The sequence below is a fragment of the Tiliqua scincoides genome, chromosome 1, assembly GCF_035046505.1.
Source record: "Tiliqua scincoides isolate rTilSci1 chromosome 1, rTilSci1.hap2, whole genome shotgun sequence".
Lineage (NCBI taxonomy): Eukaryota > Metazoa > Chordata > Lepidosauria > Squamata > Scincidae > Tiliqua > Tiliqua scincoides.
The window spans coordinates 205,125,998-205,152,815 of NC_089821.1; the positions used below are offsets into that span (position 1 = coordinate 205,125,998).

Below are 26,818 nucleotides of genomic sequence, written 5' to 3' on the forward strand. Positions count from 1 at the left end.
ACCTTAGTCAAGAGATCTGCAACTTCATTCTTCAATTCCTTAATAACCCTTGGGTGTATGCCATCAGGGCCCGGTGACTTATTGATCTTTAATTTATCAATGAGGTCTGAAACATCTTCTCTTTTAACCTCTATCTGACTTAACTCCTCGGTTAGGAGGGGCCGTTCGGGCAGCGGTATCTGCCCGAGGTCTTCTGCCGTGAAGACAGATGCAAAGAACTCATTTAATTTCTCTGCCATCTCTAAGTCTCCTTTTATCTCCCCTTTCCCTCCCTCACCATCCAGAGGGCCAACCGCTTCTCTGGCGGGTTTCCTGCTTCTAACATATTTGAAGAAGCTTTTATTATTCCCCTTAATGTTGCTGGCCATGCGTTCCTCATAGTCTCGCTTGGCCTCCCCTATCACCTTCTTACATTTCTTTTGCCACAGTTTATGTTCCTTTTTATTCTCTTCATTAGGGCAAGACTTCCATTTACGGAAGGAAGCTTCCTTGCCCTTCACAGCCTCTCTAACTTGGCTGGTTAGCCATGCAGGCACTCTCCTGGATTTAGTGGAACTCTTCTTTCTTTGCGGTATACACCTCTGCTGGGCCTCTATTACTGTTGTTTTAAGCAGCCTCCATGCACTCTGGAGAGACTGGACTCTTTTTACCCTCCCTTTCAACCTCCTTCTAACCAGCCTCCTCATTTGAGGGAAGTCCGCCCGTCGGAAGTCAAGGGTTTTTGTTAGAGATTTGCCTGGTATTCTTCCCCCAACGTGCACGTCAAAACGGATCGCAGCATGATCACTGTTCCCCAATGGCTCAGTAACGTTTACATCTCTAACCAGGTCCTGCGTACCGCACAAAATTAAATCCAGAGTCACCTGTCCTCTGGTGGGCTCCTTGACTAGCTGATCTAAGCCACAGTCATTTAGCACGTCAAGAAATCCAGTTTCCTTATCGTGACCAGAACACAAATTGACCCAGTCAATATGAGGATAATTGAAGTCCCCCATGATTACAACCCTGTCCTTCCTTGTCACCTCCCTGATCTGTTTCCTCATTTCAAGGTCCCCATCAGATTTCTGGTCTGGAGGACGATAGCACACCCCCAGTATTACATCGCTGCACAAGCCTGGTAATTTAACCCACAGAGATTCTACGGTGGAGTCGGACCCACCTTCAATCTCTACTTTGCTGGATTCTATCCCTTCCTTAACATAAAGGGCCACCCCACCTCCAACACGCCCCTGCCTGTCCCTCCTGTAGAGTTTATAGCCCGGGATTGCGGTATCCCACTGATTCTCCGCATTCCACCAGGTTTCCGTTATGCCCACTATGTCAATATTTTCCCTTGTCACCAGACATTCCAGTTCTCCCACCTTTGCTCGTAGACTTCGGGCATTCGCATAAAAGCATTTATACACGGAATGCCCCAGGATGGGCTGCTTATTCGCTCCTTTGTCCCCGCATCCTCTCACTGTGCCAAACCGTCTATCACATCCCATCACCCTACCTTTCCCAATTTCTTCTCCTACCCTGCCTTTGTCTTGTTGTTCTCTAACCTCCCCATCCTCATCCCATAGGGATGAGGAGTCCCGAACCGGATGCCCCTCGGCTCCTGTCGGCCTTCCCCCAGGGATCAGTTTAAAAGCTGCTCTGCCACCTTTTTAATGTTATGCGCCAGCAGTCTGGTTCCATTCTGGTTCAAATGGAGCCCGTCCCTCTTGTACAGGCCCCGCTTGTCCCAAAACGTTCCCCAGTGCCTAACGAATCTAAACCCCTCCTCCCTACACCACCGTCTCATCCACGCATTGAGACCCCTGATCTCCGCCTGCCTAGCTGGCCCTGCGCGTGGAACAGGTAGCACTTCAGAGAACGCTACCTTTGAGGTCCTGGCTTTCAGCTTCCTGCCTAAAAGCCTAAATTTGGCCTCCAGGACCTCCCAGCTACACTTGCCCACGTCGTTGGTGCCGACATGCACCACAGCCGCTACCTCTCCCCCAGTACTGTCTACTAGCCTGTCTAGACGAGAAGTGATGTCCGCAACCTTCGCACCAGGCAGGCAAGTCACCATGCGGTCCTCACATCCGTCGCAAACCCCCCTCTCTATGTTTCTAATAATCGAATCCCCCACTACAAGAAGCCCCCGACCCCCCTCCCACCGAGGAGTATCCCGAGTGCGCTCGGATATGGGCCCATCCCCTGGAGAAGGGATCCCCCCTAGGGGATTGTTTCCCTCCTCTCCAGGATGACGTCCTCCAGTCCCGAGACTTCCCACCCGGGCAGCCGAGGAGCTGCACGCCTGAGGTTGGGACGAAGCCTGATCGTCCCCGGAAGTCTCCCCACGGTCCTCCTCTGGCTGCCTGCGCTTCTCCAGGTCGGCCACCAAGGCTTCAAGGGAGCGGACGCGTTCCCTGAGAGCCTGGAGCTCCTTGCACCGAGGACACACCCATGACTTATGCCCAAGAGGCATATAATCATACATGTGGCACTCGATGCAGAACACTGGATAGCCCCCACCCTGCTGCTGGCTGTCTGACTGCATAGCTTTTTTGTTGTTGTTGTTGTTTTATTTATGGGTCCTTTTAAAAACCGTACACTGGATAGCAGCCCTCTTCTCAAGGGAAGAGGAAGGGCAGTGTATGGGGCCCTGGCCTCCTCGCCCTGCTGCTGAACTCGCCCAGATGCTAAACTCTTGTGCCTTACCTGGCACTTAGTTCCCAGAGGCACTGGGTTCCCAGAGGCCACACGCGTCTGCAGAGAGCCTCACGCGATGGCCCGCCTAGCTTTATACTCCTGGCTGGCTCCTCCCCCCTCCTTCCTTCCTGATTGAAAGGGGGCTGGCCTTCCCAGGTGAGTTTACAAAAGCTCAGGAAGGCAAATGGCTGCTGATGGGCGTGACCTACTCTGCAGGCTCCTGAATGGACTGCTTGGATTAGCCTAATGGGGCTCTTAATGGGTTGGGAATTGGCCCTTCCTAGGTCCTTTCCCTCCTAGTTCTGTTCTCTTAGGCTGGACTGTTTTTGTAACCGCAAGCTAGTTTTTATTTGGGTTTGTTTAATTATTTATTGCTCTCTAGATCCTGTGTCCCAATTTACTGACCTGTTTAGGTTATGTTCTAACTTAGATTAGGTTTAACCTGGGTTAAGTATAGGTTTAATTTAAACAAGTAGAAAAACCTGCTTTCCAATTTATCCTCCTCCCTTCCTTCGATTAAGTGCTACCTTAGGTGCAGCTAACTTTCAACTTTGATTTAAATGCCTGACCCTTGGGCTCTTACTCACGAGTAGGACTCTGCTCTTACTCACGAGTAGGACTCTGCTCTTACTCACAAGTAGCCCTATGTACCTCCCTTAGGTGCTAACTTTCAATTTTGATTTAAGGTTGCTTTAAAGGTAAGATTAAGGTTAGAAGACAGGGAGTTAGAAAGACAAAGCGTTAGAATGAGTACACTTACCTCCTCCTCCTGCTCCTCCTCCTCTCCTTCTCCAAAACTCAGAGGTCTCCTTGCCTTCTCCTCGCCCAGATGCTAAACTCTTGTGCCTTACCTGGCACTTAGTTCCCAGAGGCACTTGGTTCCCAGAGGCCACACGCGTCTGCATAAGACGCACACACTTTCCCCCCCACTTTTGGGGGGGGAAGTGCATCTTATGGAGCGAAAAATACGGTACTTAATTTGATTTTGTCGTAAAGGGGGTGTTAATGTTCTTGCTTGCTGATGTCACTTCCAGTCATGATATCACTTCTAGGTTAATGACATCACTGCTGGTGGTTCCAACAGATGGTCATTCTAAAAAGTGGCCCCAATGCTAAAAAGTTTGAGAAGCACTGCTCAGTTAGGACCTACCTAGCTCTACCAGACAAAAAAAAAATTCACCTTATGAGATTCTCAAGCTCTGTTTTTATCCTTTTAACTATGGTGGAGGGGCACCTTCCAGTGCATTTGCTAAGCTCCAAATTCACTTGATTGGGACCATTCTGGTGGCCTTGAGCTCACCTTTACCTGGACTTCAATAGGATAAATTGATTCACAAGTAAATGCACACATGTGGCTCAGTTTCACTTTCCACAGGACATAATGCATTTTCCCTGCCAGTTTTGTGGGGGGGAGACGACTTCCTTCTTGACTGCTTTTTAGGGCCTGTGTTCATCGGATTAGGACCATTCTATTGGTGCTGCATTCCTCTCAGCCTGCCCTTCAAAGTGGACTGAGACATGTTTGCCTAACCACAAATAAAGACACACTTGTGGCTCAGTTTCACTTTCCATAGGCTCAATGCGTTTTCCTTGCCAGCTACCACCTTGTCAGTTTCACGACCCACCAAAAATCAGGTCCCAACCTACAGTTTGAAAAACTGTCTAGTTCATTTATACATGTAAATAACATCAATTAAACATGATGTAAATATCATTAATTGCCTTTTCTTAAAGCTGTGCATACAACAGAGGGCTGTTGCATAACAGAAAGTTATCATAACTTCTACTTCAGATAAGTCACCACCATGATCTTTAAAGAAAAAAATAGAAATTTATTATTCAAAACTAAACCGCACATTGTTATGTGCTTCCCACTTCCTCAAGTGGTGAGATGTTCCACAGACAGTGTAACCAAGGCTTTACGGAAAAGATTACTGAAAGATTGTAGTAATATTTGGCTGTTTACCAATATGTAAGCTGAGCATCTGGTAGAGGCAACGGTACATGTACTCCTACAAGTTCCAAACAGGTAACCATTCCTAGAAAGACACCCTGTGGCTCAGAAGGCCCTTATTGCCTTCACTCACTTAATTTTCCCGTTCAGTTTCTCTTTCTAAGTCTCACACATAAGCACCGGTTTCTTTATATGCTGACACACCAGCTCTTCCTCCTCCCAATTAGACTGGATAGCATCTCTTCCAAGCTTTGCTTTTTTCACCTTCAGAAATCTCTCTAGATCAGTGTTTTTCAATCTTGGGGTTGTGACCCCAATGGGATTGCTAAATCTCAGTTGTGGGGTTGCAGCAATTTATGGGAATGAAAAAGGTTGAAGACCACTAGACTAGAACACCACCAGGTAAAGGGAGAGGCATCTGCTGTACCCCTTCAAGTACCCAGAGATGATGTCCCACTCCTGCTGGGGCTCTCAGCAATTGTGCTAAAATAGTTTTCACTAGTGCCAAGCTTCATGGTAACTTTTTCTGCTCTTTCTAATAAGAACAAAGTCATGTGCCACTTAATGACGGAGATTGGAACCACGATCCCCATCGTCAAGCAGCGCTTGATGCAATCTAAACCCTCCACAGGGATGCTCTGCTCCCCTCCCCTCCCCTCCGAGCGCTGCCTCTGCAAGGCTCAGACTGAGGGAAATTGCATCTCTCGCGCGACTTCTGGTTTCACAGAGACAGCTGGAAATGGTGTGAGACGTGATTTCCCTCAGTCTGAGCCTTGCAGTGGCAGCGCTCAGACATGCCCTGCCTCTGGGAGGCACAGACAACCCTCCAGAGACAAGCCAAGCTCCCCTTGCATTCAGAGGGTAGAGGTGTGCATCCCCCATGACCACTTGACCACACGTGGTTGTCACATATGCGATCCCAGCGTTAGCTGGAACGTCACTAAGGGGTGCTCACCTGTATTTTGTTACAGTGCTGGGAGGGCATTACGAGGGTGGGGAATCAGCTGCGGTGGGGATGGGTGGATAGGGTACTGGAAAAGGGTGCAGGTTTGACAACAGGGTCCCCAGTCTCACACTATTTATATACTGTGGTCGTAGCATGAAAAAGGTTGAAAACCACTGCTCTTGATCAAGCATTCAGGGACACTCACTGACCTCCTGGACTAGTAATCTCCCTATGAAAGGAATGGTCAACCAGTCTTTATAACAGTATTTTGCAATTAACCACAAGATAAAAAGCTGATTAAGACTTTGGACCTCATCCAGTAAACCTCAACTGCAACAAGATAAGACCCTACTGCTGGACTTGCAATAAGAGCGGGACAACCAAAGCCCCTCATAATATCAAAAGTGTAAAAAGCTGGGCAAAGACCCCCATTCTTGCCAAATCAGTCTAGGAGCCCTCCTTCCATTATGTTTTATTATAATCCATGAACAGATTCAAAGCGTGTTTACTTAAAATGCACTGTTCCTGCTCCAGCATCTAGATGCAATGTTGCATAGATTCCTACTGTAGGTAGGAATGGAACATACAATCATTCTACCCCATGGTTTTAAGGAATAAAACTGAAAACTGTAGTCTACAGGCATAGAAATACACTGACATAAATCATGTTTAGACATTATTGCAAATGTGGGGTACATTACCTAGTGAGTGGAATTCAACTACTGTATACCATCACATGCTCAGTACATATATTTTGGGAATAAGAACCACAGGTCTCAAAACATGACTTCATACATCCTATTTGATCGCTAGGGATTTCAACCTTCCAAATGCATTTTACTCTTGTTCACACTGTAAACAAGAGCCCTTTCCTCATCTTCTGCACACACATTTCAAAAGGTTTGTGGATCTGCAGCACAGATGCTTACAACCACACATGCCTTATTTCCTGAGGATGTGTAAGTCATCATAAGTTTAAAGGAAACAGGAACATTTGCTCTAGACAATGCCTTAAAAAGGATATAATCAAAATGTCCTTATGCGACACCTATTTTAGGATATTTCTGTATATGATAAATAAGTTCCATACTAAAACACCAGCAACAATAGAATCACTAGACCAAAGCATTCCTGTTCCAAAAGGTGAAAAAAAGGCATTTTAGATAACACAACTTGCAATGCCCATCAACAGCTGTGTATAGAACTTGTTCAGGATGCAGCAGTTCACTCTGAAATAAGATCTGAGTTCTCTGCTCTAGCCCACAGCAATTAGACAAATACTGCCTAAAGCAGGGTCTTGTTCCCTTTACAGTAAAGAAACAAGAGCTACCTAGTTGGCGTTATTTGTCTGAGTGCCGGAGATGGAGTGGAGAAAGTTGAAGTCTTTGTTCAGAATTGGAAGACACTGGCATTATGAATTTGGCCATTCTGCTATGGGGGGGGGAGCACATGTGTCCTCACTACCAGCCAAGCACGTTCTTACAATACATACACCAATATCTGAAGATACGTGCAAGGCAAAAAATTTAATATACACAACAGTGTGAGAAAAGACCTTGGAAATACCATCTAGGAAGTACCATGCTATTCTATATGAATTTTCCCATGACCTGGGCATTGTCTATATCAGGGGTGCTCAATAGGTGGATCGCGATCTACCGGTAGATCGCGAGGCAAAATGAGTAGATCGCGGAACCCTGTCTCTCCAAACTGTTAATATGTCAGTTTCGTCTAGTGACTAGACGAAACTGACATATTTAGCTGACACTCAACTGACACTGAAACTGACACTTTAGCTGCTCTTCAGGCATGCAGCAACAAAACTGACGAAACTGACTAGACTCCAGCAGGGGCTCCATACATTAAAGGGGGTGTCTGTCAGACGCTTCCTTCCCCCCTGGTAGATCTCCGGGCCTTGCTGGGTTTCAAAGTAGCTCTCGAGCCAAAAAAGTGTGAGCACCCCTGGTCTATATCTTTCAGAAACTCCTCCCATGTCAAGACTGTGAGATAGGAGGCCAAAACAGAAAATGGACAAAAGCGTATTAAGGTCATGGGATTTGGTAAATACCACATTAGTTCCAAGTTGTGTTTAAAATAAGAAGAAACCAGACCCCTTACAGAACACTTGTCTGAGAGATTGCAGTCAATGGAAATGTTTGGGGAGGAACACTCATCTTCTTCTGGCTAATAGTTCCTGATCAAAGCAGCCCTCTCCCAAATCAAGGTGGACATTGGTGTGGAAGTGAGAAGTAACAAGTGGGGAAAGAACTTGACATAGAAATAACAAAAGCCTGAAAAGTTCAGCAGGATAAAGAGAAGGGAGCTGGAGCTAACACAACACATCTTGTTTTCCAAGCCACATTCCTTATGCTATTCAATCTGTATCTGCCATGTTTGTCTCAAAATGGGAAGAAAAAGAGGGAACTAAGCTGCAGGAGGGGACTAAGTAGGGAATGAGACTGGAGAATGGGGCTTGTGGTTCAGAACTATGCATTTTCCCCTCCCCCTCCCCCACAATGTTGCACACAATGTGCAGGTCATGTCTCCTCACCCACTCATTTGGGACCCGTGGATTTGACCCAATGAAGTCCCAACTAGGAGGTCAACCTGTACCTCCTGGATGCAACCAGAAGATTCTTCCAACTGCACCCAGGAGGTGGTCTGAGACCCCTGGAAGGACAGAAGTGTACTTCTCATTTTTGGAAAAAACCAGAAGTGCACTTCAAAGCCTTCTGGGGGTCTTCAGAAGCCTTCTGAGACCTGGAGAGGCCACACAAATGGTTTTCAACATCTGCAGAGGTTCTAGGAATGGAACGCCCTCCCCGATGTGGAGGTTGGACTGTATTATGGTAAGGATCTATCACATGCAACATTATGCCAAACTATCCAACATACTCAGGCCTCAACATGGATTACAACCTATTGTCAGGGATCACACTTCCATTACGTCAGTACTGACATAGTAATGGTAGGCTGATCAAAGGGGAACAGTGCCTGATGGCGAATGCACCCTTCCTGCTCTCCACTTGCTTTTTCTACTGGGTTAGCAGCTAAACAGGGGGGGAGACCAGTAATTTCTATTGACTGCCACTATCCCAGGTTACAGAGACCAGCAGAGGGGGGTCATCTGGGAAAAGCCAATCCTCCAAGGCAAGCACTGAACCCTAAGGGTTCTTATTAAAAATCAAAACCATAACAGAGTCTGAGAGCAATCAAACATGACAACCCAATGTGTTACCTGTGCACACAGACTAGGTAGGCAAAAGTCAAACTAGTAAAATCCAAAGGAAAGGGGAGGAAGTACAAGCAGGTTGAAAGGAAATGCCTAAACTCAGCTAGACAGACATAGACAAGTTTGACAAAATTAGGCACAATAACCAGTAACATTCAATAGGTGGAACAGGGATGCTACTCAAAAATAAAGCACACAACCCTCCATTCCCCAATGCATCATATTAATACAGGCTAGTTTGAATTGAAAAAAGCAAAGCAAAATAATTCCACAGCGCATCTAACTAGAATTACAGTCCCTATCCTAAGCTTCTCACATTGTCCAGGAATCCTGGTCCCTGCACTTAACTAGATAATAAGTAGGTACACTTTTCACAAACCAAAACAGAATTCAGAACAGATCTGGCAAAACACAGATGAGCTTCCTTGTGTGCTAACTTAAGTAACTGAGGTTTTATAAGGCCATACAACTACCTGATAGGAGGAGTGGAGCCCACCTGGCCACTCTATCCCACCCCTTCTCCTAGACCAGGAGTGTCCAAAATTTTTGGCAGGAGGGCCACATCATCTCTGCTACTGTGTCGGGGGCCAGGGAAAAAAAGAATTAATTTACATTTAAAATTTGAATTTACATAAACATTAGAGATGAACTTCTATGAATGAATGAAGGTCTTGCAATAGCTCAAGGCCTATAAAAGGCCTTGCACAAAGCAAGGCTCGCCTTTCCTTTGCTGCCGCTGCTGCATCACAGACATGAAACAACAAGCAGTGAAGGGAGCCCTCATCGCACAGCTCACGCGAGAAGTCAAACAGTCGCCCTCATGCTGAACAGTTGCATCGAGCCAGTGTGGGCTCCAGCAAATCTCCAGAGGGCCAGAGGCTCATCGGAGACTGGGGGCTCCCTGAGGGCTGCACTGAGAGGCCTCGAGGGCCACAAGTGGCCCCCAGGGCCGGGGTTCGCGCACCCCTGTCCTAGACAGATAGGTTTGGCTGCCCAATCAGTGAGGCTTTGCTATTCCAGACAGGGAAGAATGATTCAAATCCACAAATGTACATGGTGGGCTGATAATAGTGTTTTACATAAAGTAAAAACTGTTGTAGGAGGATCTCCCAGCAGTTTTTTTGATTACTGAACCTGTCAGGAGCTTCTGGGGAGCTTTTAGGAGCTTCAGATGCATCCTAAAAAAAGAAAAAAAGACCAAAGATAGAGAAGGAAACAGCACTCATTCACAGCTATAAGCAGTTCACACACCAGTCCCAAGGATGGTCACATTAGCATCACTGCCCTCACCATTCTCTCTTTTCCCTTTACACATTTAAAAAGACTACAGAGAAAAATGAGAAGTGGTTTATTCTGTGGAGGAGAACAAAATGTAAGTATTTTCTATCAGTGGTTTGCCATCACAGAGATGGAATCAATGTTACATTTCTAAGAAGAGAGGAGCTGGGGCTTCAATCTGTCAGGGAGATAGATCACCACTTTGTAAACTCTGCTTCTTAATCCTAAGTGTATTGTGAGAGGGAAGCGCAATTTCTCAGTATAAAGCTGAAAGCATTTTCCCATTTTTTCCTAAACTGTACATTCTGTGCCACATAATTAGTAACGGGCTACTCAATTACAGCTGTGCCTCAGTGTTCCTAAGCTGCAAATTGGGGCCAATGTGCTTTGAACAGTATAACTGGAAAGTAGTGTGCATGTTATATGATTTGCCATGTAATATGTGACTTCTGTCATACTGCTCTAGTCATATGACATCAACAGCTGGTATACATTTTCAATACCTGCTTCCAATGACCAGTTTATACACCATTTCAGCAGGGATTAGGCTGGCCCCACCATTGTCCAGCAGGCTGCTAGACTCTGCCACTAACCCCACTTCATAAGAACATAAGAACAGCCCCACTGGATCAGGCCATAGGCCCATCTAGTCCAGCTTCCTGTATCTCACAGCGGCCCACCAAATGCCCCAGGAAGCACACCAGATAACAAGAGACCTCATCCTGGTGCCCTCCCTTGCATCTGGCATTCTGACATAACCCATTTCTAAAATCAGGAGGTTGCGCATACACATCATGGCTTGTACCCCATAATGGATTTTTCCTCCAGAAACTTGTCCAATCCCCTTTTAAAGGCGTCTAGGCTAGACGCCATCACCACATCCTGTGGCAAGGAGTTCCACAGACCGACCACACGCTGAGTAAAGAAATATTTTCTTTTGTCTGTCCTAACCTGCCCAACACTCAATTTTAGTGGATGTCCCCTGGTTCTGGTATTATGTGAGAGTGTAAAGAGCATCTCCCTATCCACTCTGTCCATCCCCTGCATAATTTTGTATGTCTCAATCATGTCCCCCCTCAGGCGTCTCTTTTCTAGGCTGAAGAGGCCCAAACACCGCAGCCTTTCCTCATAAGGAAGGTGCCCCAGCCCCGTAATCATCTTAGTCGCTCTCTTTTGCACCTTTTCCATTTCCACTATGTCTTTTTTGAGATGCGGCGACCAGAACTGGACACAATACTCCAGGTGTGGCCTTACCATCGATTTGTACAACGGCATTATAATACTAGCCGTTTTGTTCTCAATACCCTTCCTAATGATCCCAAGCATAGAATTGGCCTTCTTCACTGCCGCCGCACATTGGGTCGACACTTTCATCGACCTGTCCACCACCACCCCAAGATCTCTCTCCTGATCTGTCACAGAGAAGCTCAGAACCCATCAGCCTATATCTAAAGTTTTGATTTTTTGTCCTAATGTGCATGACTTTACATTTACTGACATTGAAGCGCATCTGCCACTTTGCTGCCCATTCTGCCAGTCTGGAGAGATCCTTCTGGAGCTCCTCACAATCACTTCTGGTCTTCACCACTCGGAAAAGTTTGGTGTCGTCTGCAAACTTAGCCACTTCACTGCTCAACCCTGTCTCCAGGTCATTTATGAAGAGGTTGAAAAGCACCGGTCCCAGGACAGATCCTTGGGGCACACCGCTTTTCACCTCTCTCCATTGTGAAAATTGCCCATTGACACCCACTCTCTGCTTCCTGGCCTCCAACCAGTTCTCAGTCCACGAGAGGACCTGTCCTCTAATTCCCTGACTGTGGAGTTTTTTCAGTAGCCTTTGGTGAGGGACCGTGTCAAACGCCTTCTGAAAGTCCAGATATATAATGTCCACGGGTTCTCCCGCATCCACATGCCTGTTGACCTTTTCAAAGAATTCTATAAGGTTCGTGAGGCAAGACTTACCCTTACAGAAGCCATGCTGACTCTCCCTCAGCAAGGCCTGTTCGTCTATGTGTTTTGAGATCCTATCTTTGATGAGGCATTCCACCATCTTACCCGGTATGGATGTTAGGCTGACCGGCCTATAGTTTCCCGGGTCCCCCCTCTTTCCCTTTTTAAAAATAGGCGTGACATTTGCTATCCTCCAATCTTCTGGCACCATGGCCGTTTTGAGGGACAAGTTGCATACCTTAGTCAAGAGGTCTGCAACTTCATTCTTCAATTCCTTAATAACTCTTGGGTGGATGCCATCAGGGCCCGGTGACTTATTGATCTTTAATTTATCAATGAGGTCTGAAACATCTTCTCTTTTAACCTCTATCTGACTTAACTCCTCGGTCAGGAGGGGCCGTTCCGGCAGCGGTATCTGCCTCACACACAAGATTAACCTGCTAACTGCTCTTGATCTGTTGCTGACTTGATTATCTCTGTTATGGTTCTGTCTTTCTGCTATTTGTTTTTATGTTTCTGTTTTCTGTTGTAAGCCACCTTGGGCTATCCATAAAGAAAGGAAGGGTAGAATAAGATTTTTTAAAATAAGTAAGCATGCTTATTTTTTCTGTGAAATGCTGGAGAGTATCTTGACAATTATACATACATAATATACACAGCAGACTTTATTCTGCATTGGATTCTGAGGTGTTCTTGTGTGAATGGAAGACAGTCCCAATTGCTTAAGGGAAGAAATTTCTCATCTAATATCCTCTTCCTTTTGCAACTCCATATACTTTCTGTAACAGAAGGGACCCTCAACTCCCAGGAGTGGATCTTCAAGATGCAAGAGGACTGCCAAAAGAAACAGATGTCCACAAGCGCAGCTCCACTCAGGGAAGTTACAAGCCATTAGATTCCCAGAGCCATCACTAACGCTAATAGGAACAGAACTATTTGCGATTTATTTTGATGCAAATAGAATCTCAAGTCTTACATTATTTGCTAGGACTCCTCTTGGCCTATAATCCACAAACCACTTCCCTCTGGAACTGTTAATTCAATACATTTGGTACGATTTCAAGACTGAAGCCTTGGTGATGTTCCACAATAAATCATCTGCCTCATATCAAAAAACTGCTACAAGCATATTCCACCAGGCTTTGATGTAACCCTTGCTTATCTCAGAGGCACTTAGTGGATAATGCTTGCGACTTACAAGTAAACATTTATATATAAAGACACACATTTTTAATTTTCTGCCCCCTGTACAGTAACAGAGTTAAAGGTCCCAATCTAAAAAAAGAAGGTGGAAGGAAATTTAATTCTGAGTAAATTTTTCAAAAAGAAAATTGCTTGAATGGATGGAGGCTGTTTTTGTTTGCACTAGCAGTAGAAAAACTATTGTTAGAATAGTTCTGCCTTTGTAATAGGCAATTTTTACATTTTCATGCAGAGATAATGAGCTTCCTTACATTCTAATGCAATCTCCCTCACAAAGCCAAACAACTGGAAAGTGAGTTTGTTATGCTAGCCAATAATATGCACAAATCACAGGGCAGTTTTTGTCTCTGGTACAGAGTGCCCTAACAAGCTTCTTAATCAACTGAACAAAGTTCAAGGAAAAGGAAGTATTAATGCTTTGTTAACCATTTTAAAGGAGGTGGCACTAGGCTGCAGTAATACTGTTCTTAAAGGAGCTGGAATCCTCCTGCCTCAGAATGAACCCCACTGAAGTCTGTGGAAATTTTGTGTAAGTATATGACAAAACCTTTCCCATCAGGATACTTTTTTCATTTTTATTTATTTATTTTTAATTAACACACACAAACATACAAACATATAACATACATTTAGGAGTGCTAAATACCATATACCATTACTCATTAATCATACTGTATCTCCTAATCTACTACTCATCTACTTCTGCCTCTTATTAGTTTATTCATTTATTTATAAAATATATACTAAATTTTCCCTAATGCCCTGTACTATATTTTCTAAATTTTCACTTTCTATCTAACCAACTTACTTCAATTACTCATTAATATTAAAACAAAATAATCTAATTACCAAAATATAACATATAAAACAGTTCTTCCATCTACTTCTAACTCTTCTACTCAGTTATATATTTCTTATATCAAATAAAAATAGATTTTTCCTAATTCCCTATAATGTATTTTCTAAATATTCACTTTTTATCATTTAACATAATAACCACCTATAAAACAATTCATCCACACGCTAACATTTCCAGCTATTTTTTCTAATTCATTCTAATTCATATATATCAATTTCATATATATTTATTTTTTAAGTAAATTTAAACCAGTTATTAACTACATAAAATCCTCCAATTTTCTTTAACCCTCAGGTTTCTTTTTCTTTCTTTCCTTCCATTTTTTCTCCTGTAATATCTTTAATAATTTATCTCCATAACAGAATCCAATAAGCCCACCCTTTCTTGTATAAGGTATGTTCATTCTTCCAATTAACTGGGATATGTTTTCTTCTTCTTGTTCCAACAAATTTTGTATTTTGTGCACCCATGTTACTCTGTCCATCTTCTCTATTTCAATCTCCATCAGCATCCCCTCTAGATCCTGTTGATTTTCCCTCTTCTAATTTCTGCATCCACTCTTCTGATGATACTTTCATCCCTCACCATCATCTTTTCCGCTTTCTCCTTCTGTGTATCTTCTACTTGTTTCTTCACATCTTCCAACTGCTCCTTGCACACATCTATCTGTTGAGAGAGAGTCTTTAAAGTGACCTGAATCTGCAAGGACCAACTCAACTGCTGTCTTCTCATTGTGAGCAATTTTTCCAAATTTTTAAGGATCATTTGAGTCCAAATATCTGGAACAGGCTCCATCTTGCAATTTCTCTCTAACCCACAAGATGTCCACAGCATATTATTCTCCTTATTTCCACCACAAGTTTTTTCAGTCAAGCAATCCTCGAATTTTTCCTTCAGATAACAGTGTGGTTAATGGAGAAAAACAAAAGGAAAGAAACAGCCTCAGGAAGACAAAACTCTTTCAAGTCTAATGAAAATTATGTCCACAAGCAACTCTGGATTTTAGTCCACACACCAAATTATATTTATAGTTATAATCCACAACCAATTTATTCCAATACAAAGATAAAGAGCACTTTCAACATCCTTAAAAAGTTTCACATTAATGCCTTCAGTGTATCCAGGGCTTTTAGCCAAATCAGTCAATCAAAGCCGGAGACAATATTAACACATACTTGTCTTAAATTTCCAACTTAAACTTTACGCTTCATGCTTTTTCTTCCATATGGTATCTTGGCACGGAGCCAGCAGCTTGATTGCAGACACTGCATCTCCCCCAGTACTGTCCCCGACAATTAGGTTTCCAAGAAGAAAGCCCCTCCCCAACGCGGTCGGGCTTTCAAAATTTCAGATACCTGCACCGTGGAAAGATCTTATCTCTCCTGATAAAGATCTTCAGATCCTCTTCAGACCTGCAGTTTTTGGGGGAAAACAGACTGTCTCTCAGGAGCCCCTGGAGACATGTCTGTTCATCCACTGTTGGCTCCTCCCCCCATCAGGATACTGTGATTGTAAGTGCTCTCTATCAACAATGAGCATTCAAGAATTAAGATCTCATCAGAATGATTACATTTACTCTAGTTTTCAGTGTCCTCTGAGACTTGAGTTATGCAAGTTGACCTCCCTTTTGATTACAGAGATATTAATTTGGCACATTTGAACAAACTGTTTATAAATGTGGAGTTTGGGAAGAAATATTTTAAGTATTTTCAGCATAATAGTCAATTAAGCATGCCAAGATTTATTCTGGTTTGATTATTTTTCAAATACCACTGCTTGCTGCAATCTTCAGAGAGGCAAGTAGATTTTATTCTCATGACCCACCTTAGAAAGGCTGCCTTGTATAGCCTTTGTATCAAGACAAAGGCAGATACCAAAATTGTTTATGTAACATACCATATGAAATTACATACAGCCAAAATTAAGCAACCTATATTTGCTTAATATAGGTTCTTCCTTAATATATGGTTCATCCTGTGAAAAAATATGAAAACTATAGGCCAAAGCAAAATTCCATTATTCCAGAATTAAGGGTCACTTTTTTTTTTTTAGGTAATTAGTTACAATTTCCACAACAGATTTGGAGGGAAGAATGATGAAGCATAAAAAAAAATGATAATGGAAAATTACAGTTCAGTCTAATCACTTAGATTTTCACTGAACTGATTCATTTCATAGGGAGGTCTTTCCTGCAAGACAACTAGAGATGGATACACTACCAAATTACCTATGCATTGGATCCACACAAAGAAAGCAGGTGTCCTACCCTATTCTCCCCAAAAGTTGTCCCTTGTGATTCATGAGGATGGGGGCATCAGAAACAGAGTCAGCATGGACGGTTATAGCCTCCGTTCTCCTACAAGAACGTATTTTCACACTATTTTCAAAAGTTCCTGGGTTTCAAAAAGTGATTTTGGGAAGTTACAAATGAGGGTTAGGAAAATTTATGTGCACACATTTCTACAGACACAAGGCCTGTTTCCATTTCATATGGTAAACATCCCAGTTCAGCTAAGGAGATCTGTACACATATCACATGTTAGATCAGCCCCAGCATAAACCAGATGAGCATCTAAATGCATTGCTTAAAGTTGAATGCACACTCAATTGTATATATGAACGTGCATCTCCATTATATCTTAACAACAAATCTTGCAAGCTTTTCTAGAGAACTGAGACAGCTTTGTTAGGAACAGGAGTTGTGAACAGCTGACTAACCTAGATCGAAAATGAAAAGTTATTAAACTAGAGAAAATGAGTAGGCAAACCATGTAAAGCTAATTCGCAACAGTCTGTAAGAGGAAACTGTCCAGAATCCTGAAGATCCACAAAAAAATTTTGCATAAGAATTTTCAGCAGCTTGATGATCACTCAAGTACAGTATTAGCAGATCAGAAATCTTAACAGTTAGTAGTTATGAAAACTATCTATACATTCAGAGCTAGCATAGTGGGCCAACTAGTTAAGGTCAATCATTATCAAAAGCCCCCCCCCCCGATGCCAAGAAGACCACTGTGCAGGGCGCAGTTTATGTTAAAATCGAATTCATTGTGAAATTATTTGATGGCAAGGACAAGAGTGAAGAATGCTTGTTCCCCCCCCCCCCCCAGCTTCACAGAAGTCAAGGATTCTGGGCCACCTCCAGGGCTGGGGCACCTCCCTTATGGCTGGGGCATCTCCCTTATGAAGAAAGGCTACAGCATTTGGGCCTCTTCAGGCTAAAAAAGAGGCATCTGAAGGGGGACATGATTGAGACATACAAAATCATGCAGGGAATAGACAGAGTGGATAGAGAGACGCTCTTTTCCCTCTCGCATAACACCAGAACCAGGGGACATCCATGCAAGTTGAGTGTTGGGAGAGTTAGGACAGACAGGAGAAAACATCTCTTTACCCAGCATGTAATTAGTTTGTGGAACACTTTGCCACAAGAAGTAGTTATGGCATTTTGCCTGGATGCTTTTAAGAGGGGATTATAGAAATTTCTGGAGGAGAAGTTCATTACAAGTCAAAGCAGGTAAGTGCAAGCTCTCTGTTTTAGAGGCAGGCTGCCTCTGATTGCCAGATGCAGGGGAGAGCACCAGGCCACAGGTTGTGTCTGTTGTCTTGTGTGCTTCCTGGGGCAATTGTTGGCATTTCTAAACAGCAACACAAGCCATCATCAGTGGCAAAGGCAAATGCATTTTTTAAAAATCTTAACTATACTCTCACCCTGATGTTTAGGATAAAAGCAGAAGAGGAAAACTGTTCAGTAAATCATATTTATAGAATTTCAGTAAATCATATTTATAGAATACTTACCTAGCATTGTTAAAAAGTAATTATAATACATTTAAAGTTATAGTGAAACAAATAAACAAATTTGTTTTTGAGATTATCAAAATATGTAGTAGTAGTAGTAGTAACCTTTAATGGCATTAATTATCAAAATATTAAACTGAATGATTAAAGAACTTTTTTCCTAAAAAAAAAAATGCTTTAAAAATACTTTACAAAGATTTGACCACTCAGTTGCACAAGCCCAGCTGCAACAGCCATTAGCTTTTACCCACTATATTGGCTTCTGTTGTTAACTGTGTTTGGCTATCAAATAGAGAGGATTTCAACCCAAAGGCCAGTCTTAGTCTTTCCCAAATAATACTGTAAACTGTTTCCTATTCTTTTCTATCAGTCTTGTTGCTAATTTGTCTACTTACCATAATTTTGCATTTTTTGCATCTGCAGAGGAAAAAATGCTGCATTGGAAAGAGCTCAAAGAGGGCCAGTGTAAAAGAAATGTTCTGTGCTGCTCTTAAATAGAGCAAAGTGTGGTTTACACAGGAGCCCTAAAGACAACTCCGATAAGAAGAGGCAGTGTTTACCTGGGGGGTGGAGGGGGAGGAACCACTTCTGTTTACCTGGGGGGTGGAAGGGAAGGAGCCACCTTTGAGAAGCCACCTCAGGACCTGCAGTGGCAGCAAAATGTAACAGTCCAAGTTCTGGTTTGTTTTGCTGTGTGAAAACACAGTAGGTGATGGGGAATACACTCAGAGAAAAATCACAAGGCTTCCCCCAGCAGGATGATCAGAGGCAGGTTACAGAATCAGTTGCAGAGATGCAACACCTGCACTGAGATCTGAAAAATCTCTGCGTTCAATGCATCAGAACAAAAATCAGCATTCTATGCATACCACTGAAGAGCACAGTTCTCTGAGTCACGACAACCTCTTGGCCAATCTAACTGTAAAGAAAATCTGTTTTCCAGAGATCAAGTTCAGAATTTACTGGTCACAATATATCTCTGTTACATCTGTGTATAAATTGTACACAGTTCAAATTAGAATGACTGAAAATTTCAAGACAATACAAGACAGGGCCTAATCCTATTCAACTTTCCAGGGCCAATGAGGCTGCAACACAATCCCAAGGGAACAAATGTTCCCTTACCTTGAGGTGGCCTTTGGGACTGCTCCCACCCCACCCCAGACTGCAGTGCACACACCATTGGCAGAGCCATCAGTTATTTGATTTTTTCTATAAACCGCTTTGTGAACGATTTGTTGAAAAGCTGTATATAAATACTGTTAACAATAGCTGCATCGGCGCTGGAAAGGTGGATAGGATTGGGCCCTCAAAGACAGGTTACTGCAAACATGAATAAGCATTGTTTGTTGAGTATCACACAGCCCAAGCACACCTCCCAATCCCTAAACTACAATATGAGAAACCTTCACCTTCTGAATATTAAAACACAAGCATTTTGTATAAACCTTTTGACTTAAACATCATATTTATTATCAGTCCAAGTAAGCATTTTGACAACAATTAAAAAAACTTTAAGGAAAACCCAACAAACATTTGCTCTTCCTTCTCCTTCCATGTCTATCTTGATCATTTAACAACAATCAACGTTTCACTATCCAAGTATATTTCAACCAGCATACACTGCACATTACCATTTCTCCCTCAATTTCATGGCCAATTCTATTATCATCTTGCCTACCTCAAGGAGTGGTCCAGATACATTTGATGTGTCAATTGGCATACATCTGCCATACCTGCCAGTGTACAAATGCGCCACACCAGGAATTCCCCCCCTTTTACTCACACTTGGTTGCCTACTCCTCACCTGCCCAGCAGTTTAGGGAAGCAACTAGGCTTCAGAGGGGACAGCAACTGTTCCCAAGCTGGATGGAATCAAGTCGCAGGAGGAGATTGCAGATTGGATGACTTCAAGGTGAAAAGAAAGAAGAGGGGGGCTCTGCATTTGCGCCATCTCCGTTTTGACAGTCTGACCTTCTTGCTGGGCAGGTAATCAGAAGGCAGTTCTGATCTATGAGTGATCAAAATAGGAAAACGATTAACCTGATTCTTCTTGCAGCACCACTGTTGCCATTGCTCCTGGCTGTGGTGCTGAAGGAAGGGTGGGCTGCCATTGCCCTGATCTTTCACTTACTCACTTCCAGCAAGCAAGGTGCTTAAAGAATTATAAACAGTGGAATTTACTAACAAATATGCATAGGACTGCAGCCATAAAGTAGACTTCTTTCCTAGAACCCTGGCATTTAACTTCTTTCTTAGCTTGTAAGAATGTTGTTTCTACAAGTACAAATGAAGATTAAAGGAGTGCTCAATTTGTATTGATATTCAAATCAGGAATGCCATAGTCAAACCATTTACTCCAAACTAGCTCTGCTAAATTCCAAAGCAACTTAAGAATCTTCAGTCCACAACTGTCTGTGTAAGGAAGAAAAGGGATTCAGTACCCTGAAACAGAGCTTGACCCATGTTTTGTTCAAAGATTCATTTTTATCTCATACCATCATCTCCAGTTAATATAGTGTTTTACATTCTTAAAGATCTGCAGCTTGCAATAACAGTTTTGTGATAATTACAGTACTAGCAAGTTATTGCCCTCCCCCCCTTGTGCAAAAGGACACACAAGTTTGGGGAAGCAATGAGGATAATCTCTTTACAAATGAGAATGTGATCGATAGGTATCAAATTGCTACCTTACAGGCCTATGGCATTCCTTAGCACCTTCATATCTCCTTTTTAATCTAATGGTTACTAAAAGACAACCTATCACTGTAACCTTTGACAAAACAGATAAAGAGAAGCCCTTCAGTCTATAGAACATTTCACCTGATTTGTCCCTACTATTCTTCTAGAGACCAAGTCGATGGCACTGCTCCACAGAAGAGTAGAAAACAGGGCCTACAAGGTTGAAATAGCAAGATAGATACAAACACAGCTGCAGGGGAGCCCTATTCAGATCAGGTCCACACAAGGCACCCTAATGCTTGAGGCTGCATACCAAATGCTCCCCTCCTTTCCCAAAGATGTGCCAGCTTCTGCTCTTCCCATTCTCCAGTATTCTAGCTTAGCATTTTCCTAGCTCAGCACTCTAATCCCCTCCACATTTTCTCTTCCTCCCAGTCGCCTCTTTCTTTTCTAACTGCAGGAGTGGAAGGAGCAGTAGGTAGACAAAGATGGGCACCTCACCACCAATCTGTCCTCTGAAGGACTGCTTCAGTTGGCCTCATGGATGAGCCAGTCCTGGGTCAACACAACAAGGAAAATGGAGGGAACAGCCCTCTGCCCAATGCTATTCTTTCATTATCCCCTGGAGGGCAAAACATACAAGTACTCAATACTCAGATGTTCTACCAAAGGTGCTTTTAACCAATCAGGGATTCTGCACAGGCTCTTCTGCACAGAAAGCATGGCCTGAACTTTTGTCCCACAGCTTAAGAGCATATGAATGTCACTATATGTTTGGAGACCTCTATTGCTCTACACAATGCCAAACCACAGCAGTTTCTCCTGTTTTGGGAATTCTCATTTGGAAACACTGAATGCAACAATTTGCACTCATTACTCTTACACTAATCTTTGTGCCTCCTCCAACTTCATTCCATTTGTTTCGTGAATAGGGTAGGAACCTGATTAATTATGTTAAAGGAACAGCAAATACAAGATGACATCTGAATCCATACTGCATGTCCTTCATACAACAGACACAAAGCATTTCCACAGGTTATCATTAAAATGAATGCTAAGCTTTAAAATAAAACAATCATGTCTCTTCTTGTCACCTCACAATGACATCTGGTTGCATCTTTTTATAACTTATACTTGTGAATAGGGCAACACAAATAGGGCGACCAAGAGTGGAAAATATTTCCTTGGAAGGAAGTCAAATTAAGCACATCTGGAGTGGGGGAGGGTTAGAAACCAGAAGTAACAGTTCAAGAGGAAGCCTACATTCTCCACTTCCTTCCCAGCCTCCAGAAGTGCTAGTGACATTATGACAAGGCTGGCAGAAGATCCTTATCATGTGGTAAGGATGCTCAACCTGGCAACAGAAATGCTGACTCCATCAGCATAAGAGTTATTTGTGGTCACTTCCTCGATACACCAATTCTGTCTCCAAAACAAAGAACTGATGCACAGTGGTGAGGTAGGGTGGAAGTCACAGTTATACTAAGAAAGATTCTAATGCTGCACAAGGCTCTAGACCAGGGGTGCTCAATAGGTGGATCGTGATCTACCGGTAGATCGCGAGGCAAAATGAGTAGATCAAGGAGCCCTGTCTCTCCAAACAGTTAATATGTCAGTTTCGTCTAGTGACTAGATGAAACTGACATATTTAGCTGACACTAAACTGACACTGAAACTGACACTTTAGCTGCTCTTCAGACATGCAGCAAAAAACTGACGAAACTGACTAGACTCCAGCAGGGGCTCCATACATTAAAGGGGGTGTCTGTCAGACGCTTCCTTCCCCCCTGGTAGATCTCCGGGCCTTGCTGGGTTTCAAAGTAGCTTTTGAACCAAAAAAGTGTGAGCACCCCTGCTCTAGACAGAAATATTTACTACCCATTAGAACATTGCAACAGAAATGTGGTGAACTGAATCAACAATACAACTCCTCATTCCCTAAACATATTCTATTCTATTTGTGTGTGTGTGGAGGGGGTGGAATACAGATGTTGGCAATATGAGGAAAAAACTGTAAAAAAAAATGTTGCTTATATAAATAATGTATGCTGGAATTCTGTGCACATCTACTGGGAAATAAGTTTCATTGAACAGTTGATTTCTTAGCAAGCATGCTTATAGCAGCGTCCTACACATGTTTCTCAGAATTAAGCTATATTCAAAGGACTTTAGTCTCTTGTAAGTGGGTATAGGATTGTAGCCCTAAGGCTGAAACATGTAAATGTGCTCTTGCAGGCACATGCAGCTACATCATCAGTGCAGAAGGCACAAGGTTCAGCTTCAAAACAAGAATAATCAGAGTTGCAAGGGACAACAGCAAACATTTTTACCAGTATATCTTCAAATAAATCTCTGTTGCCATTTAGACTAGATATTTACTTTTTAAAACAGAAGACAGAGCAGATTATAGGTATTGAACAAACTTTGGCCTGCATACCAACGTAATGTTAGAAATTATTAATGTCTACAGAGTACTGTCCACTGACTTTCAATACATTTGGTTGAAAATTAGAACTTTTTCACATACAGAGAAACATCCAAAAAGGATGTGGGAATGAACCACTTGACTATGCACACCACTAACATACATCTTGGGATTCTGACTTTTCTTCTGGAACATCAGGGACCATTAAAACTACAGTGAGTGGATACAGTGCAGGTGTAAAAAGAAGTTCAATTGGATGTGTTTTCTTTCAAATTCAGGGTCTAAGTAATTGCCAGATGTGATGTCAGGAAGAAGAAATTCAGCATGGCTATACTGGTGGGTTTGCATGTGACCCTGGACAATCAACTTACAGCCTTACTTTCCTCAGAAGGCTGCCTTACACTGTCTTGGGGCTTCCTAATGGAAGAGCAGGATTAAATTAATTGGCTTAATTGTACGAGATGTATAAATCATCTGTGGAATGAATACTCTCCCCCTTTGTCCTTGCTCTCTGTGAGTGACACACTGTTTTCCAGGGCATGTAAACTTATACCCAAATCCCAGGCATATTTCCATGTAGGAAAGTCATATTGATTTCAGTGGAGCAAGTCCAAAGTCCAGCTGAAATGTCTGCGTGACTTCCTCTTTGCCGACGATGCAGCTATCACTACCCACTCTGCCAAAGATCTCCAGCAGCTCATGGATCGTTTTAGCAAGGCCTGCCAAGATTTTGGACTGACAAACAGCCTGAAGAAAACACAGGTCATGGTTCAGGATGTGGACTCACCTCCCTGCATTACAATCTCTGCGCATGAACTGGAGGTTGTCCATGACTTTGTGTACCTTGGCTCAACGATCTCCGACACTCTTTCTCTCGATACCGAGCTAAACAAACGCATCGGTAAAGCAGCTACCACATTTTCCAGACTCACAAAGAGAGTCTGGTCCAACAAGAAGCTGACGGAACATACCAAGATCCAGGTCTACAGAGCTTGCGTCCTGAGTACACTTCTGTACTGCAGCAAGTCATGGACTCTTCACTCACAACAGGAGAGGAAACTGAATGCTTTCCACATGCGCTGCCTCCGACGTATTCTCGGCATCACCTGGCAGGACAAAGTTCCAAACAACACAGTCCTGGAACGTGCTGGAATCCCTAGCATGTATGCACTACTGAAACAGAGACGCCTGCGTTGGCTCGGTCATGTCGTGAGAATGGATGATGGCCGGATCCCAAAGGATCTCCTCTATGGAGAACTCGTGCAAGGAAAGCGCCCTACGGGTAGACCACAGCTGCAATACAAGGACATCTGCAAGAGGGATCTGAAGGCCTTAGGAGTGGACCTCAACAAGTGGGAAACCCTGGCCTCTGAGCGGCCCGCTTGGAGGCAGGCTGTGCAACATGGCCTTTCCCAGTTTGAAGAGACACTTGGCCAACAGTCTGAGGCTAAGAGGCAAAGAAGGAAGGCCCATAGCCAGGGAGACAGGCCAGGGACAGACTGCACTTGCTCCCAGTGTGGAAGAGATTGTCACTCCCGAATCGGCCTTTTCAGCCACACTAGACGCTGTTCCAGAACCACCTTTCAGAGCGCGATACCATAGTCTTTCGAGACTGAAGGTTGCCAACTGTCTCCAAGCAGAGGCTGAAGTGCAGTGGAGGATCCTGCCTTTAAAGCAGGAGGCAACTACATTTGTTTCAATTATTGTCTGTTCCTTTCTCCACACAAGACCTGTAGGTTCATATCAGCCAGCCTCACCTCTGTATGGGACAGCATTCACATTACCTGGAAAAAGTATTACAGCTGCAATCCTATGACACTAACTTAGGGGCAAACCCCATCAAACATAGGGTTTCCTAAAAAAATATGCACAGGACTGAGTTATATGTAATATGTGGCAACTTAGGGTCCAATCCTATCCAACTTTCCAGCACTGGTGCAACCAAAACGCAGCCCCGAGGTAAGGGAACAAGTGTCCCTGTATCTTGAGGAGACCTCTGTGACTGCCCACCACAAGATGCAGTGCATGCCCCACTGGCATGGCTGCACCCACTCTGGAAAACTGGATAGGACTGGGCCCTTAGGGGTTTATCCTGCAATGCAAAAGAGAACCTTAGTCCTGTCTCATTAAGTCTTCTCTATGCATCTTTACATATACATAAACACACACACCCAACTATTTTAATGTCACATATTTTATACATTGAAAGGAAATGCAAGACATGGTAAAAACATATTGTAGAGATCCATTATCATTATTAAGAATGATATTTCTGCCACAGAGAAAACCAGATGTGCACCAATCCTGCTGCAGCCAAGTTCACACATTGCTTCATGCATATGGCCAAGCAAAGATGCTGCAGCTGCCAAGGATTGTGCTTATTTATTTTCAGCTGGAAAGCAAGTTCTCATATTTGGCTTCTTTGTTGCATGCAATCAGTATTTTCATGCATACACACACCCACACAGGCAGTAAAAGAGAAGTACTGAGGTCATTGGGGGGGGGGAAAGCAAAGTACACATTCCAGGAAAGACTATGCACAGATCTGTGACCTATGGAAGAGATTTTTTGCACTTGGAAAAAAACTACAGATCGACCTATTGGCCACGCTATTTACAACTGGAAACAAAGTTTATTCTTTTAAAACAATTTAATCCCCTGGAAAACAAAAGCAAACCATGCTTGCTTTTCCCTTTATAAAGATCTCTAGCCAGTGTGGCTCTACAGAGGTTTACTTGTGTGCATATTATTTACTACCACATCCCCCGCCATCTACATTTGTGCTAACATACACCTGTCACACGCTCCACCGCCGCACCCAGCAAGGTGCACAACGCACCTCTGGCGGCTGTGAGCATTTTTTTTTCCCGACATTTAACTTTGGTCATATGATCTTTAAGGCAACAAGCCTGCTGTGGCTGGCTCCAATCCGCGTGCCTGAGCCAACAGGGAGCCAGAGAGAGCTAAGTCCCCTTTTCTTCCCCCCACCCCCCCCCGTGCTCGCGCCTGGTGAGCACGAGCTATGGCTTTGCACTGCGCCCTTACCTTAAGGGGGACGTGCCCGCTGCGTTCTCTTTGGCATTGCTGCTGCTTGGGTGATAGGCTGTGAGGACAACTCCCTGGGAAGCACTGGCAGACCACAGGCTCATGGTGATGTGAGCGCGGGCATAATCATTGCTAGAGCAGCAGCTTCTGGAGCGAAGCAACGAAGTTCCTGCCTCGCCCGGCAACTTGGTTCATTAGCATCCCAGCGAACCGCCCCTTCGAGGCAGGCGCTTCAGACAAGGGCGAGGAGGTGGAGTTCTGCGCTCTCGTCCTTCCTGCCTTCTTCCAATTGGATTCCGTGACTCAGGACGGGCAGGCATTGTGTGTTACGAACCCTCTAGTTCTTTCCTCCCCCACCACTTTCCTTGTTCACAGCTCTATTCTTTAAGCATCTCACAGCCCAATTCTATCCACACTTTCCTGGGAGTAAGTCCCATTGATTCAAATGGGACTTACTTCTGAGTAGACATGTATAGGATTGGGCTGTGAAGCTGCTGCAGTCCTCTGCAAACTGTCCTAAGCCCCACTGAGTACAGTAGGATGTAAATGCGCGCACGCACAGAGTCATCTCTGAAAGTGGCCGTGTGGGTGCCAGTCTTCTGCATAAACAACAACTAACCTCTTATTCATATGTTGTATACACAACAACTAACCTTGCAACCGGTTGCAAGGAAACCGCCCGGCTGCAAGGAAAATAAGAGCCCACTCCTATGCATGTCTTCTCAGAAGTAAGTCCCATTAGGGTCAATGGGGCTTACTTTCAG

At 43.7% G+C, this 26,818-nt stretch overlaps 1 protein-coding gene across 1 annotated transcript in view; it reads right to left on the reverse strand.

Annotated features, from left to right (window-relative positions):
• The window catches only part of ARHGAP18 (Rho GTPase activating protein 18), a 75,795-nt gene extending 49,660 nt beyond the window's left edge, over positions 1–26,135 (reverse strand). The window contains exon 1 of the mRNA XM_066611195.1: positions 26,055–26,135. The gene's annotated coding sequence lies outside the window, so the exon portion shown is untranslated. The remainder of the gene's footprint in view (positions 1–26,054) is intronic.
• Positions 26,136–26,818: the final 683 nt, after the last annotated feature.